The 17,942-nt window shown below is 43.6% G+C and overlaps 1 long non-coding RNA gene across 1 annotated transcript; it reads right to left on the bottom strand.

Annotated features, from left to right (window-relative positions):
• Nucleotides 1–293: 293 nt before the first annotated feature.
• LOC146640893 (uncharacterized) lies at nucleotides 294–3,181 on the bottom strand. The gene is made up of 2 exons (XR_014909703.1): nucleotides 2,583–3,181; nucleotides 294–848 (listed from the first exon to the last, which is right to left on the bottom strand). It is a non-coding gene; the product is annotated as an uncharacterized LOC146640893 (long non-coding RNA).
• Nucleotides 3,182–17,942: the final 14,761 nt, after the last annotated feature.

Here is a 17,942-nt window from a genome sequence, read left to right on the forward strand (position 1 = left end):
TGCTGCCGTTTTGGTGAACAGTGTGGTAGTAAAACCAGGGGAAAATGAAACTTGCTCCTGTTAAATATTCTTTAGTCTTGTGCTGTATAAATAGCGGTAATTTTTCAGAACATAAATTGAAGTAATTGATAGTAAATAAAGTAACGTTAGTAGTGGGTGATATCGTGTAAATGCTGTCATGATTTTGTGTAAACATTTTGTCCTTTATAAACTATGACATGGATTCTACATTGTAACTGATGTGATGTTCTGTAAGGTGGTTTTAATAAAAAAAAAAAAAAAAAGAGCAAAACTTAGTTTGTTTCTTTATTCAACTTTTGAACAGTGGTACTCAGTCAGTACATATTCAGTAAATGCAAATTATTTACACGGCAGTGCACTTCAGGCATAAATCTAGACCCTTATATAAAACATTATGGGTCATTCCCACAACCCACAGCTTTACTGTGTTCCAGCAAAGATTCCAATAGCAGTGACAACTCCTCCACAGTAGCAGGTGGGATTTTTCTTTTTTGAGGACGGCTCCTTTTACCTGTCACTACAGATGGTCTGTTTATGTTTTGATTGAGAGCAGTTTTTGGTCAGCTGAAGAGGAGAAGTCCATCTTATGGCCAACCTCTGGCTGTATCTTGGTCATATTACCCAGAAAACCCCAGTATGCAGGTTCATCTGTAACAGTCCTTGTGCCACAGATCTGCACTGTTGCTTCTACATTAAACAGAAGAGCAGCGCCATGGATGCAGGTCTCCAGGACTCCGGCCATACAGGTGCAGTGGGCGGCTTCAACCTTCCCTGTGATGCTCACAATGACCCAATGCTGGTTCATTCAGTCTTTGAGAGTGCAGCACCTGAAACATACAAAGTTAATTTAAAGACAAGGACTCTAATGAGCCAAGGCCGACATAAATTTGTTTTATCTACTTTCAAATCCATTTTATCATAAATGTAACAAAGTATTTAGAAAGTTAGCACATACATGTAATTTTCCATTTTTTTATGTATCCATCTATAGAACGCTGCATGTTATATTCCAAATCTGCCTGTTCTCTTTCAGAAACCTGCCTTCAGAAAATGAACCTAAAGTATGTAATGCAAGGATGTCATCACTTTCAAGATGGAGAAAGCATAAAGTTTGACTTTAGGTGACAATTATGGACACGTAATATGATAAGGAGATTCTGCAGGTCATTAATCAATGTATTATAGTAAAAAATTTATTTTTTGTGACACAGGACACAAACATGGAAGCAAGATATATAATTAGGATTATTTATAATAAATATGAATAAATAATTGCAATTTCTTTAACCATTGAGAATAACTAAATCCTTCAGGACAATGTCACATCAATGCACTGAACTCACTATGGCTACGTTCACACTGCAGGTCTTAATGCTCAATTCCGATTTTTTTTAATTTATTTAAATCTGATTTTGTGTCTGCTTGTTCACACTACAAATAAAATGTGACAGCAAACGCAGTCCTTTGTGAACCCTCAAAGTGGCCCGCATGCGCAAAAGAAGACGTCACACACAACGCGCTCTGTTTAGACCAAACAGCATTGTTTGACTGATGGCCCTTAATATAAAGACTTGTTTCAGACTTTACGTTGTCCAATTTTGCTTTAAGTTATTTTGTTATTTACATATGGCCTAATAATGATCCTTATTGTTGTTTTAGAGAGGAGCGGTGCTTCAAAGGATAGTTGCAGATTTATGTCAGAATCTGCAGATTATACAGTACAAATAAAATGTTCACGTTATCTTCCCAACAGTTTCACTAACATCTGCACGGGATGCACACGAAGCGCTCATGTGTTCTCACTGTCTTCTCCAGCGCTGATAATTGGCATATGTTTTGTGTCAGTGAAATAAAAGACGGATTTAATGCGTCATGACCATTCAAACAGCAGTTGCTTCCTAAAACATCAGATATGTATCGGATTAAGTTCCACATACGAAAGTGACCCAGATCGGATTTGAAAATATCGGATTTGTGCTGTTTTTACACAGTCATACCATGATTGGATATGGGTCGCATACGGTCAAAAAAGTCGGATTTGATGCGTTTTCGCGTGCAGTGTGAACGTAGCCAGAGCCTCCACGTGTTCTCACTCTAATTTGCACCTCATGAATGAATTTATGATTGCACTAATTTGAATGTTCGGGAGGAAATCAAACGCATTTTACTCACAGTGCCCTACAAACGTCACTGCTGTTTAGTTTTCTGTCTTCATTTATGTTGGAAGTGATAGCAGAGTTGTACGTTTGAATTTGTTTCCAAAATCCCTCATTTAGATGGAAGCTAGCGAGCTAACTTCCTGCTAATTTCTAACTCTGTTAAATGTCATATATTCCGTTTCGTTTTCATGGATGCCTGGATGTTAAACTCAATTGTTACACATGGTAGAGCAGAACGCTGATAATTTTATTACAGATGAAAGACTTTAGACAGTTTTTCAACTCTCAGTAATGCCACAGTGATCCTGTGATTTATGGACCTGCAGCAGCGTTTGAGCCCATGCTAGTGACGTCAGACTTAAAGACCGGATAAAGAGTGATATGAACATATCTATAACTTACGGGAATGAAAATGTCTGGAGCACCAACAGATATTTGGAGATGGAAGAGAACTGGATATCAGCTCGTCTCACAGCTGCTATCCAGGCTAGACGCCTTCGTTTGGTAACATCCGATACATGAGCTGCCTCATGTTGCTTCCAGGTGGGGAAAGAATGAAAAGATAAACCATTTTCAACCTTATTCCCTTGCCGGCCGTGCGATCTAACTTTACAACCGACCGCACAGCAAGTACGAACCATAGCTGGTGTTATCTATCCGTGTACTTTCGCTCTTTCGCTAGCGCTTTGTTCGGCCCAGAAATGTGGCGCCTCAACCAAAAACCCTGACCACGCCCCCTCTCGTGACATCACGCTTGTGTCACTTCCGGTATTTCAGACAATCCCTTTCCGTCAAGGATTTTTAATTTGTTGTGGGCTTTTTGTAATTTGTTGTGGGCTTTTTGTATTTTGTTGTGGGCTTTTTGTATTTTGTTGTGGGCTTTTTGTAATTTGTTGTGGGCTTTTTGTAATTTGTTGTGGGCTTTTTGTAATTTGTTGTGGTTTGTTTTTTATTTGTTGCGGTTTTTTAATTTGTTGCGATTTGCACTTCCCAGCCACCGTACTTTTGTGTGCAAGCGTGCACTATGGAAATATCACTCTGCCAAAGCAGGTGCTCGTGCACGCGAGAACATTCATGTATAGTTCTTAGAGCGGAGCTGACATCAGTAATGGCCAGACAGTCGGTATCTGGTCGTCTTCACACACACACACACACACACACACACACACACACACACACACACACACACACACACACACACACACACACCTGGCAGCAATAGGGAACTTTAGGCCCTTTCCTATAGGGATAAACGCCTCCCTATAGGAGTAAGAATCCCATTTATTTAGAATTTTGCTTACAATTCAGCAGCCAGACATCAACAATGGCTGTGCAAATATCCAGTGTCGGGGTTATAATTACACCCAATCAATCAGTGGTGCTTGCCATTTTCCTTTTGGCATGTCAACAAGTAGAACAAAGACGACGGGCGTATTCTTTGCATGTCCGGATGGAAAACTCAAACATTTGCATACAGCCCTCTTTATCCTCACATGGTGGTTTCTGTTGACTGCACCTGGCTGAGGAATTCTTTTCGGAGGAATCTGGGAACACTTTTGGATCTTGCAATGATAATGCGCTCAACTTTCTTTCTTTTTTTAATGAATCATGTCTGTAGCTGTGCACAAACATACTGTAGCTCATCCACACACTATAAACTGGGAAAGAAAGCAGACGAAGAGGAACAAGGGAGAACAAAGAGACGCCTAAACAACAAATTGTGTTCAGTTGCTTCCTAATTATAGGGGAATGCGCTGCATGTTGTCTTCATTGTGCATTTTACGCTGTATCATAACAAAATAATAAGTAAGAGAAAAGGCCATTGTGGAGAGATCTAATCTGATGCCAATATGGGCAACATGTGGACGGCGCTCCGAGACCAGCTGTTTCCTCTTTATCAGACTCTGGATAGCTGGACAGCGGACACAAAGGAGACTGGCTCCAGGTTATGAGATATGAATGAATGCAGACACACACACTGACAACACAGAGGCAATTATTAAGCAACTTTTTTCTTTTTAATTTGATAATTTCAGACAAAAATTTCCTTCTTTGTTTAGTGTGGAATAAAATGACCAAAGACAACCGTTCTCTCTTCAGGTGCTGGATGTCGGCCATCTGCGCTGACTTTGTCGTCAACCTTGGGAATATATGTGAGCGTGTTTACTCCCTTTTCTTAATCCTCTCTCTCGGCCTCGCTGTGCTGTGGCGGAGTAGCGTGACCACTTAACTAATTGTGCTGTGCAAGATGTTCCAAGGGTGATGATTTGGCTTCGGTTTCCTAAAGTTTCCAAAGAGAGGACGTGAAGAGGGCTCTGCGGGAGACTCCTTTGGAAATGTGGAAAACAATCTGAGGCTTAGTGAGGCTAACATGCTCAACATGTCGATGTCGAGTAGGTAACCTTAGCGATCCATCGCTGAATAGCTACCATTTTTGCTCTAATGCAGCAGATTTAGGCAAATACTGATTTGATGATGAGGCTTGCAATTCCTCCTCCTCATCAGTGTGTGATCTACATATCGTGGTACTCCAAACACCATCCAAAAACCTTGGATATGAGCTACACGCTGGCACAGATACTGCTGTTATGCCAAAGTGGTTTCACAGGCTTTGAGTTTCTCTGTGAGTTTCTCACAGCAACCAACTCGTCGCATATAGACGCTCACAAAGGCTCACACTTAAAGAACTAGGTAAGCATGGATTAATCTTGTGAAGGGAGGCAACCTTATCCTAATCTTTAGCTTCTGACAGGCTGACACGAGAACCTTACGTAGATGCACAGACGTGCGAGTCGCAAGTTGCTCATGTTGAGTTTTGTGTCGCCCTTCTCGTACGTGACATTAACTTCTGCTGTCCTGCTGTTTGGTTTGGTTTAGGAAAATGTTGTGGTTGGCTCACAACACCCCTCCTTTACAATATTAACTCTGCACACGATACTACAGAGTTAATCGTGTGCAGAGTTTAATGCCTTAAACAAAGGTGCATATGTGACGACTGTGAGAGGAGGATCGCTACTTAGGGTCAGAGGTCAGTTACAGTTACATAAACCACTTGTACACAACGTTTCTGTATATCTGGCTTCCTGACAGCAAAGCTTACTTTTAGACTAGGACTACAGTCAGACTGAGGAAAATGGTGGAAAGCACACGTGCAGTGAACTTGTTGCCTTGGCTGCTTTGAAGATCTGTGAAAACTTGCAGTCAGCTGACTGGACGGGGATTAAAAAATGGAAATAAAACAGAGTCAGTCTGGTGCACACGAAGAAGGAAATGGTTTAGTGGTCGACAGCTTTGACAAGTGGAGATATGAGCATTACTTTGGTTTTAGTGCATGAAAGGACAAAAGTACAATGGTGAAATTAATAAGCAGCCATGCTATGATGCTAACGCAACTTTACAAGCGTCCACACAAACTGCACGCTAACGCAAAGGCCGTTTTATGGAGTAACGTCAAACGAAATGTAACGAGTAGTGCAGCAAACGATTCTCTGCGCTGAGTAATCGATAAACATCCTGCGTTAACAACCCCAGCACTGGTTGTAAGGTGGCTGACGTCCTGCACAAGTATGCTCATTTTTATGGACTTACATCCGTGATAAACATGTTTGTAACCGTGCACGCGCTGCAGCTCCATAATAGACGTGTTCTGAGTGTCACTTTGTCTGTGGCACATGTGAAAACAATGAAGCGTTTTTAGTCAGTCGAACAATAAATCCTACACGACTTCATAGATTTGGGTGTCGTGTTTCAAAGAATCGTCACTCTCTCATCTCACGAGAGGGTTGAGGCTCCGAGCGGTGACTTGCAGGTTTGATGTTACGTAGCAGCGAGCTGACCGCTGGCGTCGTTTGTTTCCATGAGGCCCGAGGAACGGAAGGAGCTAAAGCTTTGTAGAACAGATGTTCCTGCTCAGCTTTAAACCAAATTACCCAGCCGCGCTCGCAGCCATGGGCCAGAACCACACAGACGCTGATTGAATGGCGAAGGGGGCAAGAAAAGTAGATCAGGCTCAATAAAGCAGCCACATCATGAAATCTGGTCAGCCTTTGAGGCCTGAAGATAAAAGGGATATTGACATTGCTATGGAGACTAAGAGGAGAGCTGGCAGCTTCGGTCTGGGTGCCTGAGACTTCCTGTGTGTTTTCATGTTTTTCATTTTGAGGCAGCCGTTTTAACTCGCTTTAATTCAGACGGAAAGTTGAACCTGGACTGATGTGAAATGTAAAAAGCCTGGAAGTTGTAACAGAAGATGAGCTAAAATGTAAACTGTTGTTTTTACAGCATGTTATTTATTAAGTCAACTTTACATTTAAATTGTGTTTCCTGAGACGGCGAAATCAAGAATCTCTCCTCTGTTTAAAAGCTCGGTACTGTTTAAAAATGATTACTGACGACGTTTGTATTCACAACCTAAACACAGCGTTGAATCACTAAAGGTGGATTCATTCACAGGCCTCGGTGAGCACTAACACATCTCTGCTTCAGGCGTGCGACTCATGGCTCCACCACAGGAATAACATTTCTGACCCTCTGACTGAATCAGCAGACACGTTCGTGTGACTTCTGGCACTCGCTACGCCGTCACGACGATGGAAAATGTTGCGTGGGACAGATGTGGCTCAAATGTCAGGACACACCTGACATCTGGACCACATAAGGTGAAGCTGTGGTTTATGTGACACAGCTACACTCACCCCGAGTCCAGCCCATGAGTCAAGGCCATATGTGGCTCTTAAGCGAGCAGCAGATGTGGTCTGCTTTCGGCCCGTTGCTTTCTGGGAGCTGTGAGTGGTGGAGGTGCGTTGTGGGTTAATGCTGGCATGGCAATTTGATGAGGAAGAAGAACGAGTGGGAGACTCAGCAGCGTAAGATTAAGGCCGGGTGTCAACAAAAATAATATCTGTGCTGAAGTGGCAAAAAGTTCCTCCAACAACCGCTTGAGGCTGAAAGGAAACTCAAATGTCTTACAGCCTGATACAAGACCAGCTATATTTTTTATGATCTACACTTTTAAGCTTTAAAGGCATGCATTACTGAGGGAAGGCCTGCTTTGACTGACAGGTCGACGCTGACACAGGAGGCTGGAGCCAGAGGCATTATCACCGTGTTTGTGGTGTCGGTGCTTTGCTGTGCTGAAGCCCATACTGCACTTTTTATGCTTGTGTTATATTTGTACGTTACTCAGGACTAAGTAGCAGATATCCATGTGATGCTATCATCAGCTAATAACTTAAAAATTCGCCATCTTGCTAGAATTTGGTCACTTTTCTCTCTATAAAACCCAACGTGGTTAAAATGCTCAGAAGCATCAGCGTGACTATGATATCTTTCATATTCACAGTCATTCAGAAATAATTTTGATCCAAACATTGTGCGTCTTTTTTATTTTCTTTGTTTTAAAAACTCTGTAATTATCTTCCATTAACCTCTTCTTGTCATCTGTTAGGCTTAGGTCTCGCCTCGTCTCCTTCCCGATTGCCGCTATTGTCTTCGTCTTTGTTCTTTCCTGCTGCAACATGCTTTTTGTACCCGGGGATAAGCGATGTTATCTTTTGACACTGAATAGAAATAAAGCAATGCCAGAATTCTTTCTCAGGCTCATTTAAACTTTATTGCATTCAGTCAGTGCTGGGTTTGTGCTGGAACGAAACACCTGCAACATCAGAATAAATCATGCATTAAATGAACATGCTGACATTTAGAAGAATGCACTTCATGCATCATTTCTACTCAACACTTTGTTCAATTGAACACTTACACAAATCATAGCCAACTTGTCAGTGGTACCACCGGGCTGAAACAATGCCCTGAAGTCGGCATCACCGATAGAGAGAAACCCCTCTCTAACCTTTTCACTGGGTAATCTCCTCCAGGTCTGAATGGAACATTTATCTGCAGAAATTTCAAGTAATGGAAACATAATTTTATGGCGGCAGCCAGGATCAGTGGAGGTGCCGGATAAGAGCAAATTCATCACGCTTACTGATGAGCTTCCACTTTCCTCTGGATATGAAATTTTCAAGCACTTTTCCTTTTGTGGCTCCAAGTTACACACACTCCCATTCGCTCACAATGTGGGGCTGCTGGTTGAAATCCATTACACAGACATAGCAGACATTTCACTGGGATTAGCTCACAATGAGCCCTAGTCTCAGTCTGGCCTTTGACGGCACAGACAGAGAGACGACACAGGTGAAGCTCGAGGGCCGTGTCTGCAGGCGTCTCAGGAGGAGAATGCAGGAGAAAGATGAAGGTTGAACAGAACAACAGGATTGGGTTCATTAGCATGTACGAGTATTCACAAACACCAACCCATCGGCTCATGAAACATTTACACGTCGACGAAGGAAAGCACAGTCGTCTAAGTCGGGACGCACTTCCACGGAGACGTCAAGCTTCAGTCTGACAGGTTCGGGGACTCTGGTTTGGATTTCATCACCGCCTTTGACTCGAGGCGAGCATCACGTCAGTTTGACACAGCAACCAACAACAGCTGAATCTCGGTCTCGCTGCTGTCGCTCGAAGCTGTCGCATGTCTGTAGGCTCCACTCCTGTTCCTGCTGAACTGAGCCAGTTTTCAGGTATAACACTGATACCAGTTCAGTAGGCACAGGAGGGCAAAGCCCAGAAACAACTGAGTGCTGCAGCTTATTTTTGCTCACATCATAGCAGCACGCAGCGTTAGAACAGCAGCACCAAGTTCGGGGTGAATTACGCAGCAATAGGCAAATTTACTGCAGTCACGCAGCTCACAGTGAGCAGCAGGAGAATTTGTGATCACTTAAGACACTTTTATTTCAGGAAAAAAGGGTTTTACTTCTTAGTTTGCACTGGTGTTAATTTGCTAAAAATCCACCCAAGAAAAATTAAGCGACAGCTCAGACCAACATGAAATCAATCAGCTAGTTTATCGTAGGAAAAGCTGGGAGACTTTCAGCTAAGGGTGATAAAGTGTGGGAAGGTTAGTGCTAAACACTGGCACTGACGTCCTAAGCTACCTCAGTCGGACGTGAAGTGGCACGCCCAGGTACAGTTGACATTTAGCACCACATTCCTAATCCAGATGCAATCTGAGGCATTTGCAAGAACACATTAAACCTGGGTCACATGGCCTCGCTCAAACAATTTCAAATATATTTGGCATGCACCATGATTCTTGCCAGATGTTAGAGGTAAGAAGACAGTTGTTGCTGCAGGCAAATGAAGAAACAGTACAGCTTGTCTCACCTCTGGACCATATTGCACAAGCACGCTGCCTTTGGTCCACAGAAGCAGGTGAGCCCACATTAGAGCCGTGAGCCGAGCTTCTCCCTTTCCCACCTAATCTCTCCCCCCTTCTCCTCCCTCCTTCTTTCCTCATATCCGAGATCATCAGGTTCTTTCCATTCAGCGGAACAAATCCCCCAACGTCGAATCCACTATTTCACCTCAGGCACTGAACTTAGCCACTGTGAACAACACATAGCAGGGATCAATGCTCACCAATTAGCTAAGCTCTGTGCCTTTAGCAAGTGGGTGGCAGGCTTTTGAGGGACCAGAGCCTCACGCAGACCTTTACGTGACTGCTCACCGGTAAAGTTGGTGGCTTTAGCGCCTGCGGTGCTTCGGATGTTGAGGTTCGCTTTTGTGTTTCGGAGCGTGCTGCCGGTGTAGGATCAGGGCCGCTTCCCTGTGTGTTTAAATCTAAAATCCGAGAGCTGAAACGTGAGCTGACTCCAAAAGTTAGTTCTATCACGTAAAGCTGCACGGCCCTCACGTGCATTTACATCAACTTCCTGTCGTATTTGAAAGACGAGACGTGTGAAGAGTTTGAATTTCAGACAGCTGCACGTTTAACGGCAGCCTCGTGAGCGTTTCGACACTTTCTGTGCTATGTCACAGCTCTCCTTGTGAGAAGTCTGCTGAGAGTTGATCGCCGTATCTAACTTCACCCATATTTGACTCCATAGCAACATCCAGCATCAGAAATCAACTGAATCCAATCAGAGCAGCTAGGACGGCTACACAAAAGCAACCCGCGATGGAAACAGTGCGGTGGGTCACCAGCTGAGCTGTGAAGGAGTGGAAATCCCTGGCAATGTGATTTTTGTTTCTCTTTGTGCATCAAATCACGGTGCCAGGAACCCTCCCCACCACAGCCGAGATAGAGAGGCTGCTTCCACCCTCCCCTGCCCTTTGTAAGGTTACGTCCTCGTGGGCTCCAGATGCCTTTTTCCCACAGCAGCTGTGAAGCACCTGTGACCTAAAAGAAAGGTGGAGAAAGGGAAAAAGAAGATTTGAGATACTCCTGGGGAATAAAAGCTGTATATCAGAGCTTGAACTGATCTGATAATCTGTGATTCGCTTCATCTCGCTTTTGTAACCCTGGAGTGACAGATGATGCAGCTTATCTGTGACAAAGAAATAAAGATTACATTTGCGGGGTGAGAGGAATGACTCTGCAGACTTTCTGCTGCACAGATCAGCAGGAAGCAGCAGATGTGGAGACTAGTCGGAACATGCAGAGCCAGCTACCTGGTCAGTTTGTTTAAAGGAACTGGAGGGCAAAAATAAAACATCGCTTGTTTGAAATGGCAAAGGCAGCGCAGAGCGTTTGGTCCTCCTGGAGTCAGTATACACACCGTGAAATGTCAGCTCAGGATAACAGGCACCAGAAGGAAATCTGCTCCTTTTTAAACAGAACAACAACAAGTACAGCAAAGGGACTCGGTTCTGCTTTGTGTCCAATTAAACTGGAGGGTTTGGTCCCCCCCCAAGTGCAGATTACGAGACAAAGGAGAAGAAAAAAGTTTTTTTGTCTTGTTTTTTTAACATTTTTTTTATTATTCTTGCAAAATGATAACGTCACCGTGTATTATTATCCTTTGTTGTTCTTGTTTATGCTGTTTTTCAGGGAAAATTCCAGGCCCACCCTGGTGGGGAAGAAATAATGACAGGATTGTTGAGCAGCACTGAGGGGGAGGTTAGGGCAGAGTCTCAACAGTTTCGGCTTTATTGCTTTTCGTACGTCGCCGCCGTCTCCTCTCCCTCAGTTTTAGAGCCGAAACCATGGAGACTTTTCTCCATCATGCTAATCCAGATCAGATGAGCGATATAACCCAATTGTCTCATGCTCATTCCCTTTGTTAGCTGGATGAGAAGCTTGAAGCCACTCCTCGTGTCTGATCGTTAACTCTCAGGCTAAAGAAAGCAGCGAGTTCACGGAGAGGCATTTCTAAGCCTCGCTGATTAACGTGTTATGGCTGGTTTGTTAAATCTCACTTTTACGGTCAGACTACATCTTGGCAACTTCTTGGAGTACCTGGTGGGTGAAAGGGTGAGCCACAAAAAGAAAAATAGTCCAACACAGGTACATAAAAGACACTTGCTGTGCCTCAAATTGTGTACCATTATGTGCGCACACTGCAAGCACAGCTGCACAAAGGTCACCACAAGAACCTGTGTGGTTTACCCGTAACGATCCAAAGCCTGAGTGTGGAACAGTGCACACGTCACACCTTCAACAGTTGCCGTCCAATTAATTTTCTCAGGGAGAAAATTCTCGGAAATTTCTCCCTCACAGTAGGCGGACTGTTGAGGGACTGCTGGGTTTTTTAAACGCAGGTTTTCTTTTACCCAGTGATGACAAATGATGATAGCACCACGCCAACCACTTTCTCCCATCACAGGGACACGACACGATAGGTTAACGCAGCTGATGAAAAGAGATTGTTTAACCAGGAGTTTCACTTCCTGGTTAAATGGATGTTTAAGTAAAAGCAGGTAAGCAGAACTCGAATGTGTAATGGAGACAAAAAGCTGAAGAAGTAAGAAACAGAGTAAAACTTACCAATAAAGTGACTGATCAGACCAAAAGAGACACGCGGGGGAAAGAAACACTAACAAATTAAGTAATTCGTTACTCTGAAATAACTAAATAAACAAGCGATGAGTCAAAAGAAATAAAAGAGTAAATCATTACAGTCTCTAATTCTTCCTTCACTCAAAAGTGGAACATGTTTTACTCAATCCTGCTAGGCGACCCACCCAAACCCCAACCGCCTCCGGTAAACCAAGAAAAAAGTGTTACCAAAGTTACCAATCAAGATGCTTTCAACTAATAAACACAAGTATGTTAAATGAAATCACATGCCACTGGTGCATGAGGTTACTGTTTGTTTGGCATGGAGTATGGAGACAAACTGTTCTGTGTAGAGGAGGCGGGGTCAGACACTCAGCAAGCTCTAAATCTTTGCAAAACACCCGCAGTCAGATGCTGCAATCGCCGTTTAGATAAGGGCACAAGCTGCAGTGTTTGATTGGAGATGATGATAACCTGCACTGCTGAGTACACATTGTGTAATATAAGTCTCAGTATGAGACACAATGAAAGCAGAATGAGAGACAGAGCCTCGGACACTTTCTCTACATTTAAGATCAGGCACGCCATCACAGGCTCAGGCTGCGGAGTGATTCCCATGATGCACTGCGTTTCTTCACTCTGCGTTCATACGTCACCACTGTATTTAATCAGTAATAATTATTCAACTTTACCCAAAACTGGTCGCAGCAGATGGCCCCGCCCCTCCCTGAGCCTGGTTTTGCTGGAGGTTTCTTCCTGTTAAAAGGGAGTTTTTCCTTCCCACTGTCACCAAAGTGCTGCTCATAGGAGGGGGGTGTGATTGTTGGGGTTTCTTCCTGATATTGTAGGCTCTTTATGTTAGAATATAAAGCACCTTCAGGTGAGTTTTGTGAGTTTGTGCTACATAAATAAATAAATAAATAAATAAATGATGAGCCCACAGGCAGGGCTGGACTGGGACAAAAGATCAGCCCGAGCATTTTGACTAGTGACCAGCCCACCATGGTATTAAAGCCATTAAGCCTTTATAATAAACTTAAACCTACACCATCCTCCCTATTCTGGTATTCTAAACAGTACTTAGCAAAACTATAAAACAACCTAATTTATAATTACATATACCTCACTAATAGGGTTGCCAACTCCCAGCAAAAAAAGAAAAGAAAAAAAATAGGGAACCACTCCCCCACCTCTGCCTCGAGATGCTTAACTGACAAAAATGTTTTTAATTTAACGCACTTATAAAACAAATGCAAAGAAATCGATTATTTTTCTCCAGCAATTAAATAGATTCAACATCTTTCTTCAGCAGAATCGCAGCCTGCACAGATGGTACGTTCCCAAAGGAAAGAATACTATAACTTACTAGGATATATACTAGACTTAATATTTACTGAATACACTCGGTAAATTTTTCATTTTACATCAGATAAAAACTTTGTTTGTAAGATTCAGATAATTATTTAACAAAAGCTAGACATTTTAAATGAGAATAAGAAAGTATTTCTTTGTGCCCCCCTCTCCCTGTTAATGCCCTACCTGCCCCCCCTGGCAACACTTTGCTAGACCCGCCCCTGCACAGTTACCAGATGTCAGCTGCTTAAAAAAGGATCCTGGTGTTATTTGTCTCTCAGAAACAGTTCATAACTTCAACTCATTCATGTCACCTAAAAGGTAAACCTGTTTCTCCATCACCTGTTCAGCTCTGATGATCCAGTAAGGACATCTCCTGGTTTCATCTTCATGTTTCCCTCTCACCACATATCCAAACCGACATCATGACCAGCAGCTTTACAGCTGTGGCTCCAGCAAACATCAGCTGATACTAGAAATTAATATTAAATAAATTCTAACAACAGCTGATCAAACGTGCTGCTGTTGTTTAGCGCGACATCAGCTGGTTTCTTCTTTCTGGCGCAGAGAGAAAAGCCGATCAGCTGATCATTAATCAGTTTCATGATTGAATTTCACCTCAACTTTAAAGTTCGACCTCCTCGGCTGTAATTGGTCCAGCCCAGAGTCGACCATGACCAACTGGCCAATCCACCACCGTTCATTTATACCGTTAAAAAAAAGAAAAGAAATAAAACACCATCGGCCCATAAAAACGAAAAATCACGAGCGGCCGCCCGATGACCAGTCCAGCCCTGCACAGGTCACTTGGGAATGCCACGTTTCATGGGAACCGTTTTGAACTTTAAAACATGAATGTAGTTTTTTAGCACTTTGTACTTGTTTTAATGGCTCAGCCTAACCAGAGGTTAAAAATATCTGCGCCACAAGTCTCAGAATGACCCCACGGCTAACAAAAGACATTACAGGACCCCAAAGGCCTCTGTACACATTTTTAAAAATGGCCTGCGGAGTACACGCTGTGCAGCTAACGAAGGCGTGTTGAATCCTTCCAGACAGAGAAATATGTCTGCCCTGTCAGGCAGAGTTAACACTCTGCCCCTCCCTGCTAAGGAATCATGAATAAATATGTTTGTCGAGCTTGTGAGACGTTGAACATAAAGTTGTGCTTCACTGAACAGTAAAGTGGAATGAGGGATTGTCTTTCTGCACGTGCGTGCGCGCGCGCCGTTCATTTGCATGCATGAGCTGCAGCGCGTCTGTGTGTGTCTGCGTGCATCTGTGTGAGAGAAAAGGAGAAAACAGTGAGTGCGAGTGAATGAAGGGAGTGGTCACGTCCTCTAACAAATGTGAGTCACGGTTTGTTTGCAGGGTGTGAAGCTCAAGTTGTGAGAATAGCTGTCGACGTTACTGTCAGCTTTAAATTACTGGTGATATATTTTCTGACAAGCGGGCCGAATCACAGGGTGGCACGCGGAAGTTAGACGCGATAATGGTGAAAATAAAATGTCACCTCAAAAATAATCATTAGAAGGTGCTCAAAAACAGCTGCTTTCCATCGTCGTTGTTGTGTAAATGTGATGCCTCCACGTTGTGTGAGTGTCCACAAACATAATTCACAGCCTCAAGGAGCTTCTCGTTGTGCGTGAGGCTGGAGGTGTGAACCAGTCACCGCATTTAGAAAGCGCAAAGTGTGCACTCTCAGCCGAACAAACTGACCTCATTCACGCAGTTTAGACGATCTGCTTGTTGGGCGAAAGGCTGAAGGAGGCAACGCTGAGCTCGAGAGCCAGGTGAGGACACACACACACACAACCCCGTTCAGCTATCTTAGTGAGGACCTTCATTGACATAATGCTTTCCCTAACCCTACCCTAACCATTAAAAATGAATGCCTAACCATAACCATAACCAAATTGTAACCCTGACACTAAAACCAGATTTTGAGCCTCAAAAAGGCCTTTAAATGTCTCCAAATTTGTGAGGACCAGGTTGTGTGTCCTCACAAGTGACTGTTGGTCCTCACAAAGATAGCTAGACAGGAACACACACACACTTTATCTATAACATGCAGACATGAAAAAATCCACAGCATCTGCTAAAAACAATCACTTTGTTGGGTAATTCTACTCTGTCGGTTGGCTTTGTTTTTGCAGGGGAGATGTCGTGATGCATGTGGTGACCAAAGGTGTAAGTTTCACACGTGAACGCTGAGCTGACGTCACCCAGCATCTCACACGCTGGTGCCGCTGTCATCTGTCAGCCTTCTCTTATAAAACGCAGACAAAGTGCTGAGAGCGAAACATGGAAACAAGAAAGAAAGAATCGTGTGAGAAAGTGCAGCGTTGGATATCGCTGTTTCTTTCAGCATAGTGGTGACTTTATTTATAATTAGACTTACATTTGCCCCTTTATTAGAAACGTTCTTCAGGTCCATATCGACATGGTTTGAAAAAGATTTCTTGATTCCATGTTTTGAATCTCTAATTCAACCACTTCTCTATTGAGATCTGGTGAATGTGGAGGGCGTTAGCGTGCACTGAACTCATGTCCTGTTCATGAATCCAGGTTAAAATGACCCGAGCCTTGTGAAAAGGCATGTTGTCCAGTAGAAGAAGGGATAAAGATGGTCAGCAACAATACTCAGGAAGGCTCCGGCATTTAAACAATGCTCACTTTTCACCATGAGACTCGAACTGCTGGAAAAAAGTTTTTAAAAGTGCCTGAAAATATCCCAGTGTGGTCTTCTGCTGCTGTAGCCCATCTGCTTCATGGCAGGACGTGTTTTGCGTTCAGTAATACTCTTCTTCGTGTCTTGGTTGTCACTTGTGGTTATTTGAGTTACTGTCGCCTTTCTTTGGCCTTGAAGCAGTCTGGACATTCTTCTGTCTCTGACTCCAGGAAGGTCTTTTTACCCAGAGAGCTACGACCGTCCTCCATGAACCCTCCAGACCTTAGTTTGGGGAAATCGCAGCAGCTCATCAAACACTCAAACCAGCCCGTCTGACACCAACGACTGTGCCACGTTCCAAGTCACTTTTTTCCCTCATTCTGACGCTCAGTCTACAAATTCCTGAGCTGCTGCCGTGTGATTGGCTGATTAGATATTTCTTAACAAGCAGCTGAACAGCTTTAAATTTTGACTGTCTGTCATTTCATTTTGCAAACAGCTTCAAACTGCCAGTTTCCTTATCGTGTAACCACTCGGTCACAAGTAGCATCTGCAACAATCCAGCACCATGTGGTGGACGACCAAGCAAATAAAATGCTGGACAGAAGGCCAGTAACTGACATTTTCTGAAAAGACTGCCTGCATGATCACCTTTACCGAGTACTCGGTGACTTCATTCTTCCTCTTAGAGCTTTTTTAATTCAGCCACACAACATGAACTGAATGGGGTCATTTTAGACCAGTCATGCAGTCGTGCACTTACAGTTTCTCCCAGGACTCTTCAATCTGTGCTCTCTACAGATTAACTAACCTTTGCATAAGTGTTGAAGGCATATTTTAGCAGCCCATCTGCAGACAGGCTTCCCAAGCATTGCTCAGGCTCTAATGGCTGCGGTGTGTTGGGATGCTTCATGTTACAAAGCTTTCTCTATACAAGCAAATAAAACAGATTGCATTAGAAACGTTTTGGTTTATGGATGCCATATAGTCAGGCTCAAGCTCCACCCTTGCTCTTTTTGATGCAGCAGTCTATAATATGACTGTTGTCTCCACTAAGCTATGATTAAAGTGCGTGCTGTGTGCCCCCCCCCCCCCCCCCCCCCCCCATCTAAAACTTGTGCAACTTTACAGAACTGACGACCACACCGAGCTCACTCAGTCACAGATTTCAGCTTCTTTTTTCGATTCCTCACACGACTTCACGTGTGAGCAACCAAGAGAAACGCTGCTATTGTCTTCAAGGAGCGACTTGACCTAAATATGTATCACTGTCAGCATATTGAAACGATGCCGCTGCTCCCGCCTTTCGACAACATTGAGACGAAGCTTTTCACCCTCTCCTTTCAAGTGTCGCTGTTTGGAACAAATACTTGTAATCTGACATGTTACACTTCCTTTCAAGTATGCCTCTGCTTTAGAGGTGTCGGTAACTTTCCTCGTTTTACTCAGGAACTGGTCAACGTCGCTGAGCAAAGCAGCTTCGGGCTGTGAAATCTTTCCAAAGGTTTTTTCCCGTCTTTAAAAGAAACAGTGTCGTTTTTTGTGTACAAACAAGAGCCACATCCTGTGAACGCCTCTGAGGAAAGATCGCTGTTATTCTTGCGTTTCAACACCTATCGCAACTTGTCCTTCTCAGTAACCGCTGGCTTTTAGTCTCCACCACCATTATCTCCAACCCCTTTTTACATATAGGACACAGCTGACAGGTAACCCCCCCTCCGAGCTCAACCAATCTATCGTCTGTAGGTAACTAAAGACCCCACGGGCATTAAAAAGTCATTACCAGTGTTCGTTGGGTCTGGGCTTCATTATTTAGCTCATTAGATCACTCATTCTCAATAAACCAGCCCTCACATGTGACTGATGAAAGGAGCAGACATCAAGCTGGAGCTTTTTC

The sequence above is a fragment of the Rhamphochromis longiceps genome, linkage group LG23 (genome assembly GCF_057381845.1).
Source record: "Rhamphochromis longiceps isolate RC_006_pf linkage group LG23, R_longiceps_female_GT1.1, whole genome shotgun sequence".
NCBI classification, from domain to species: Eukaryota; Metazoa; Chordata; class Actinopteri; order Cichliformes; family Cichlidae; genus Rhamphochromis; species Rhamphochromis longiceps.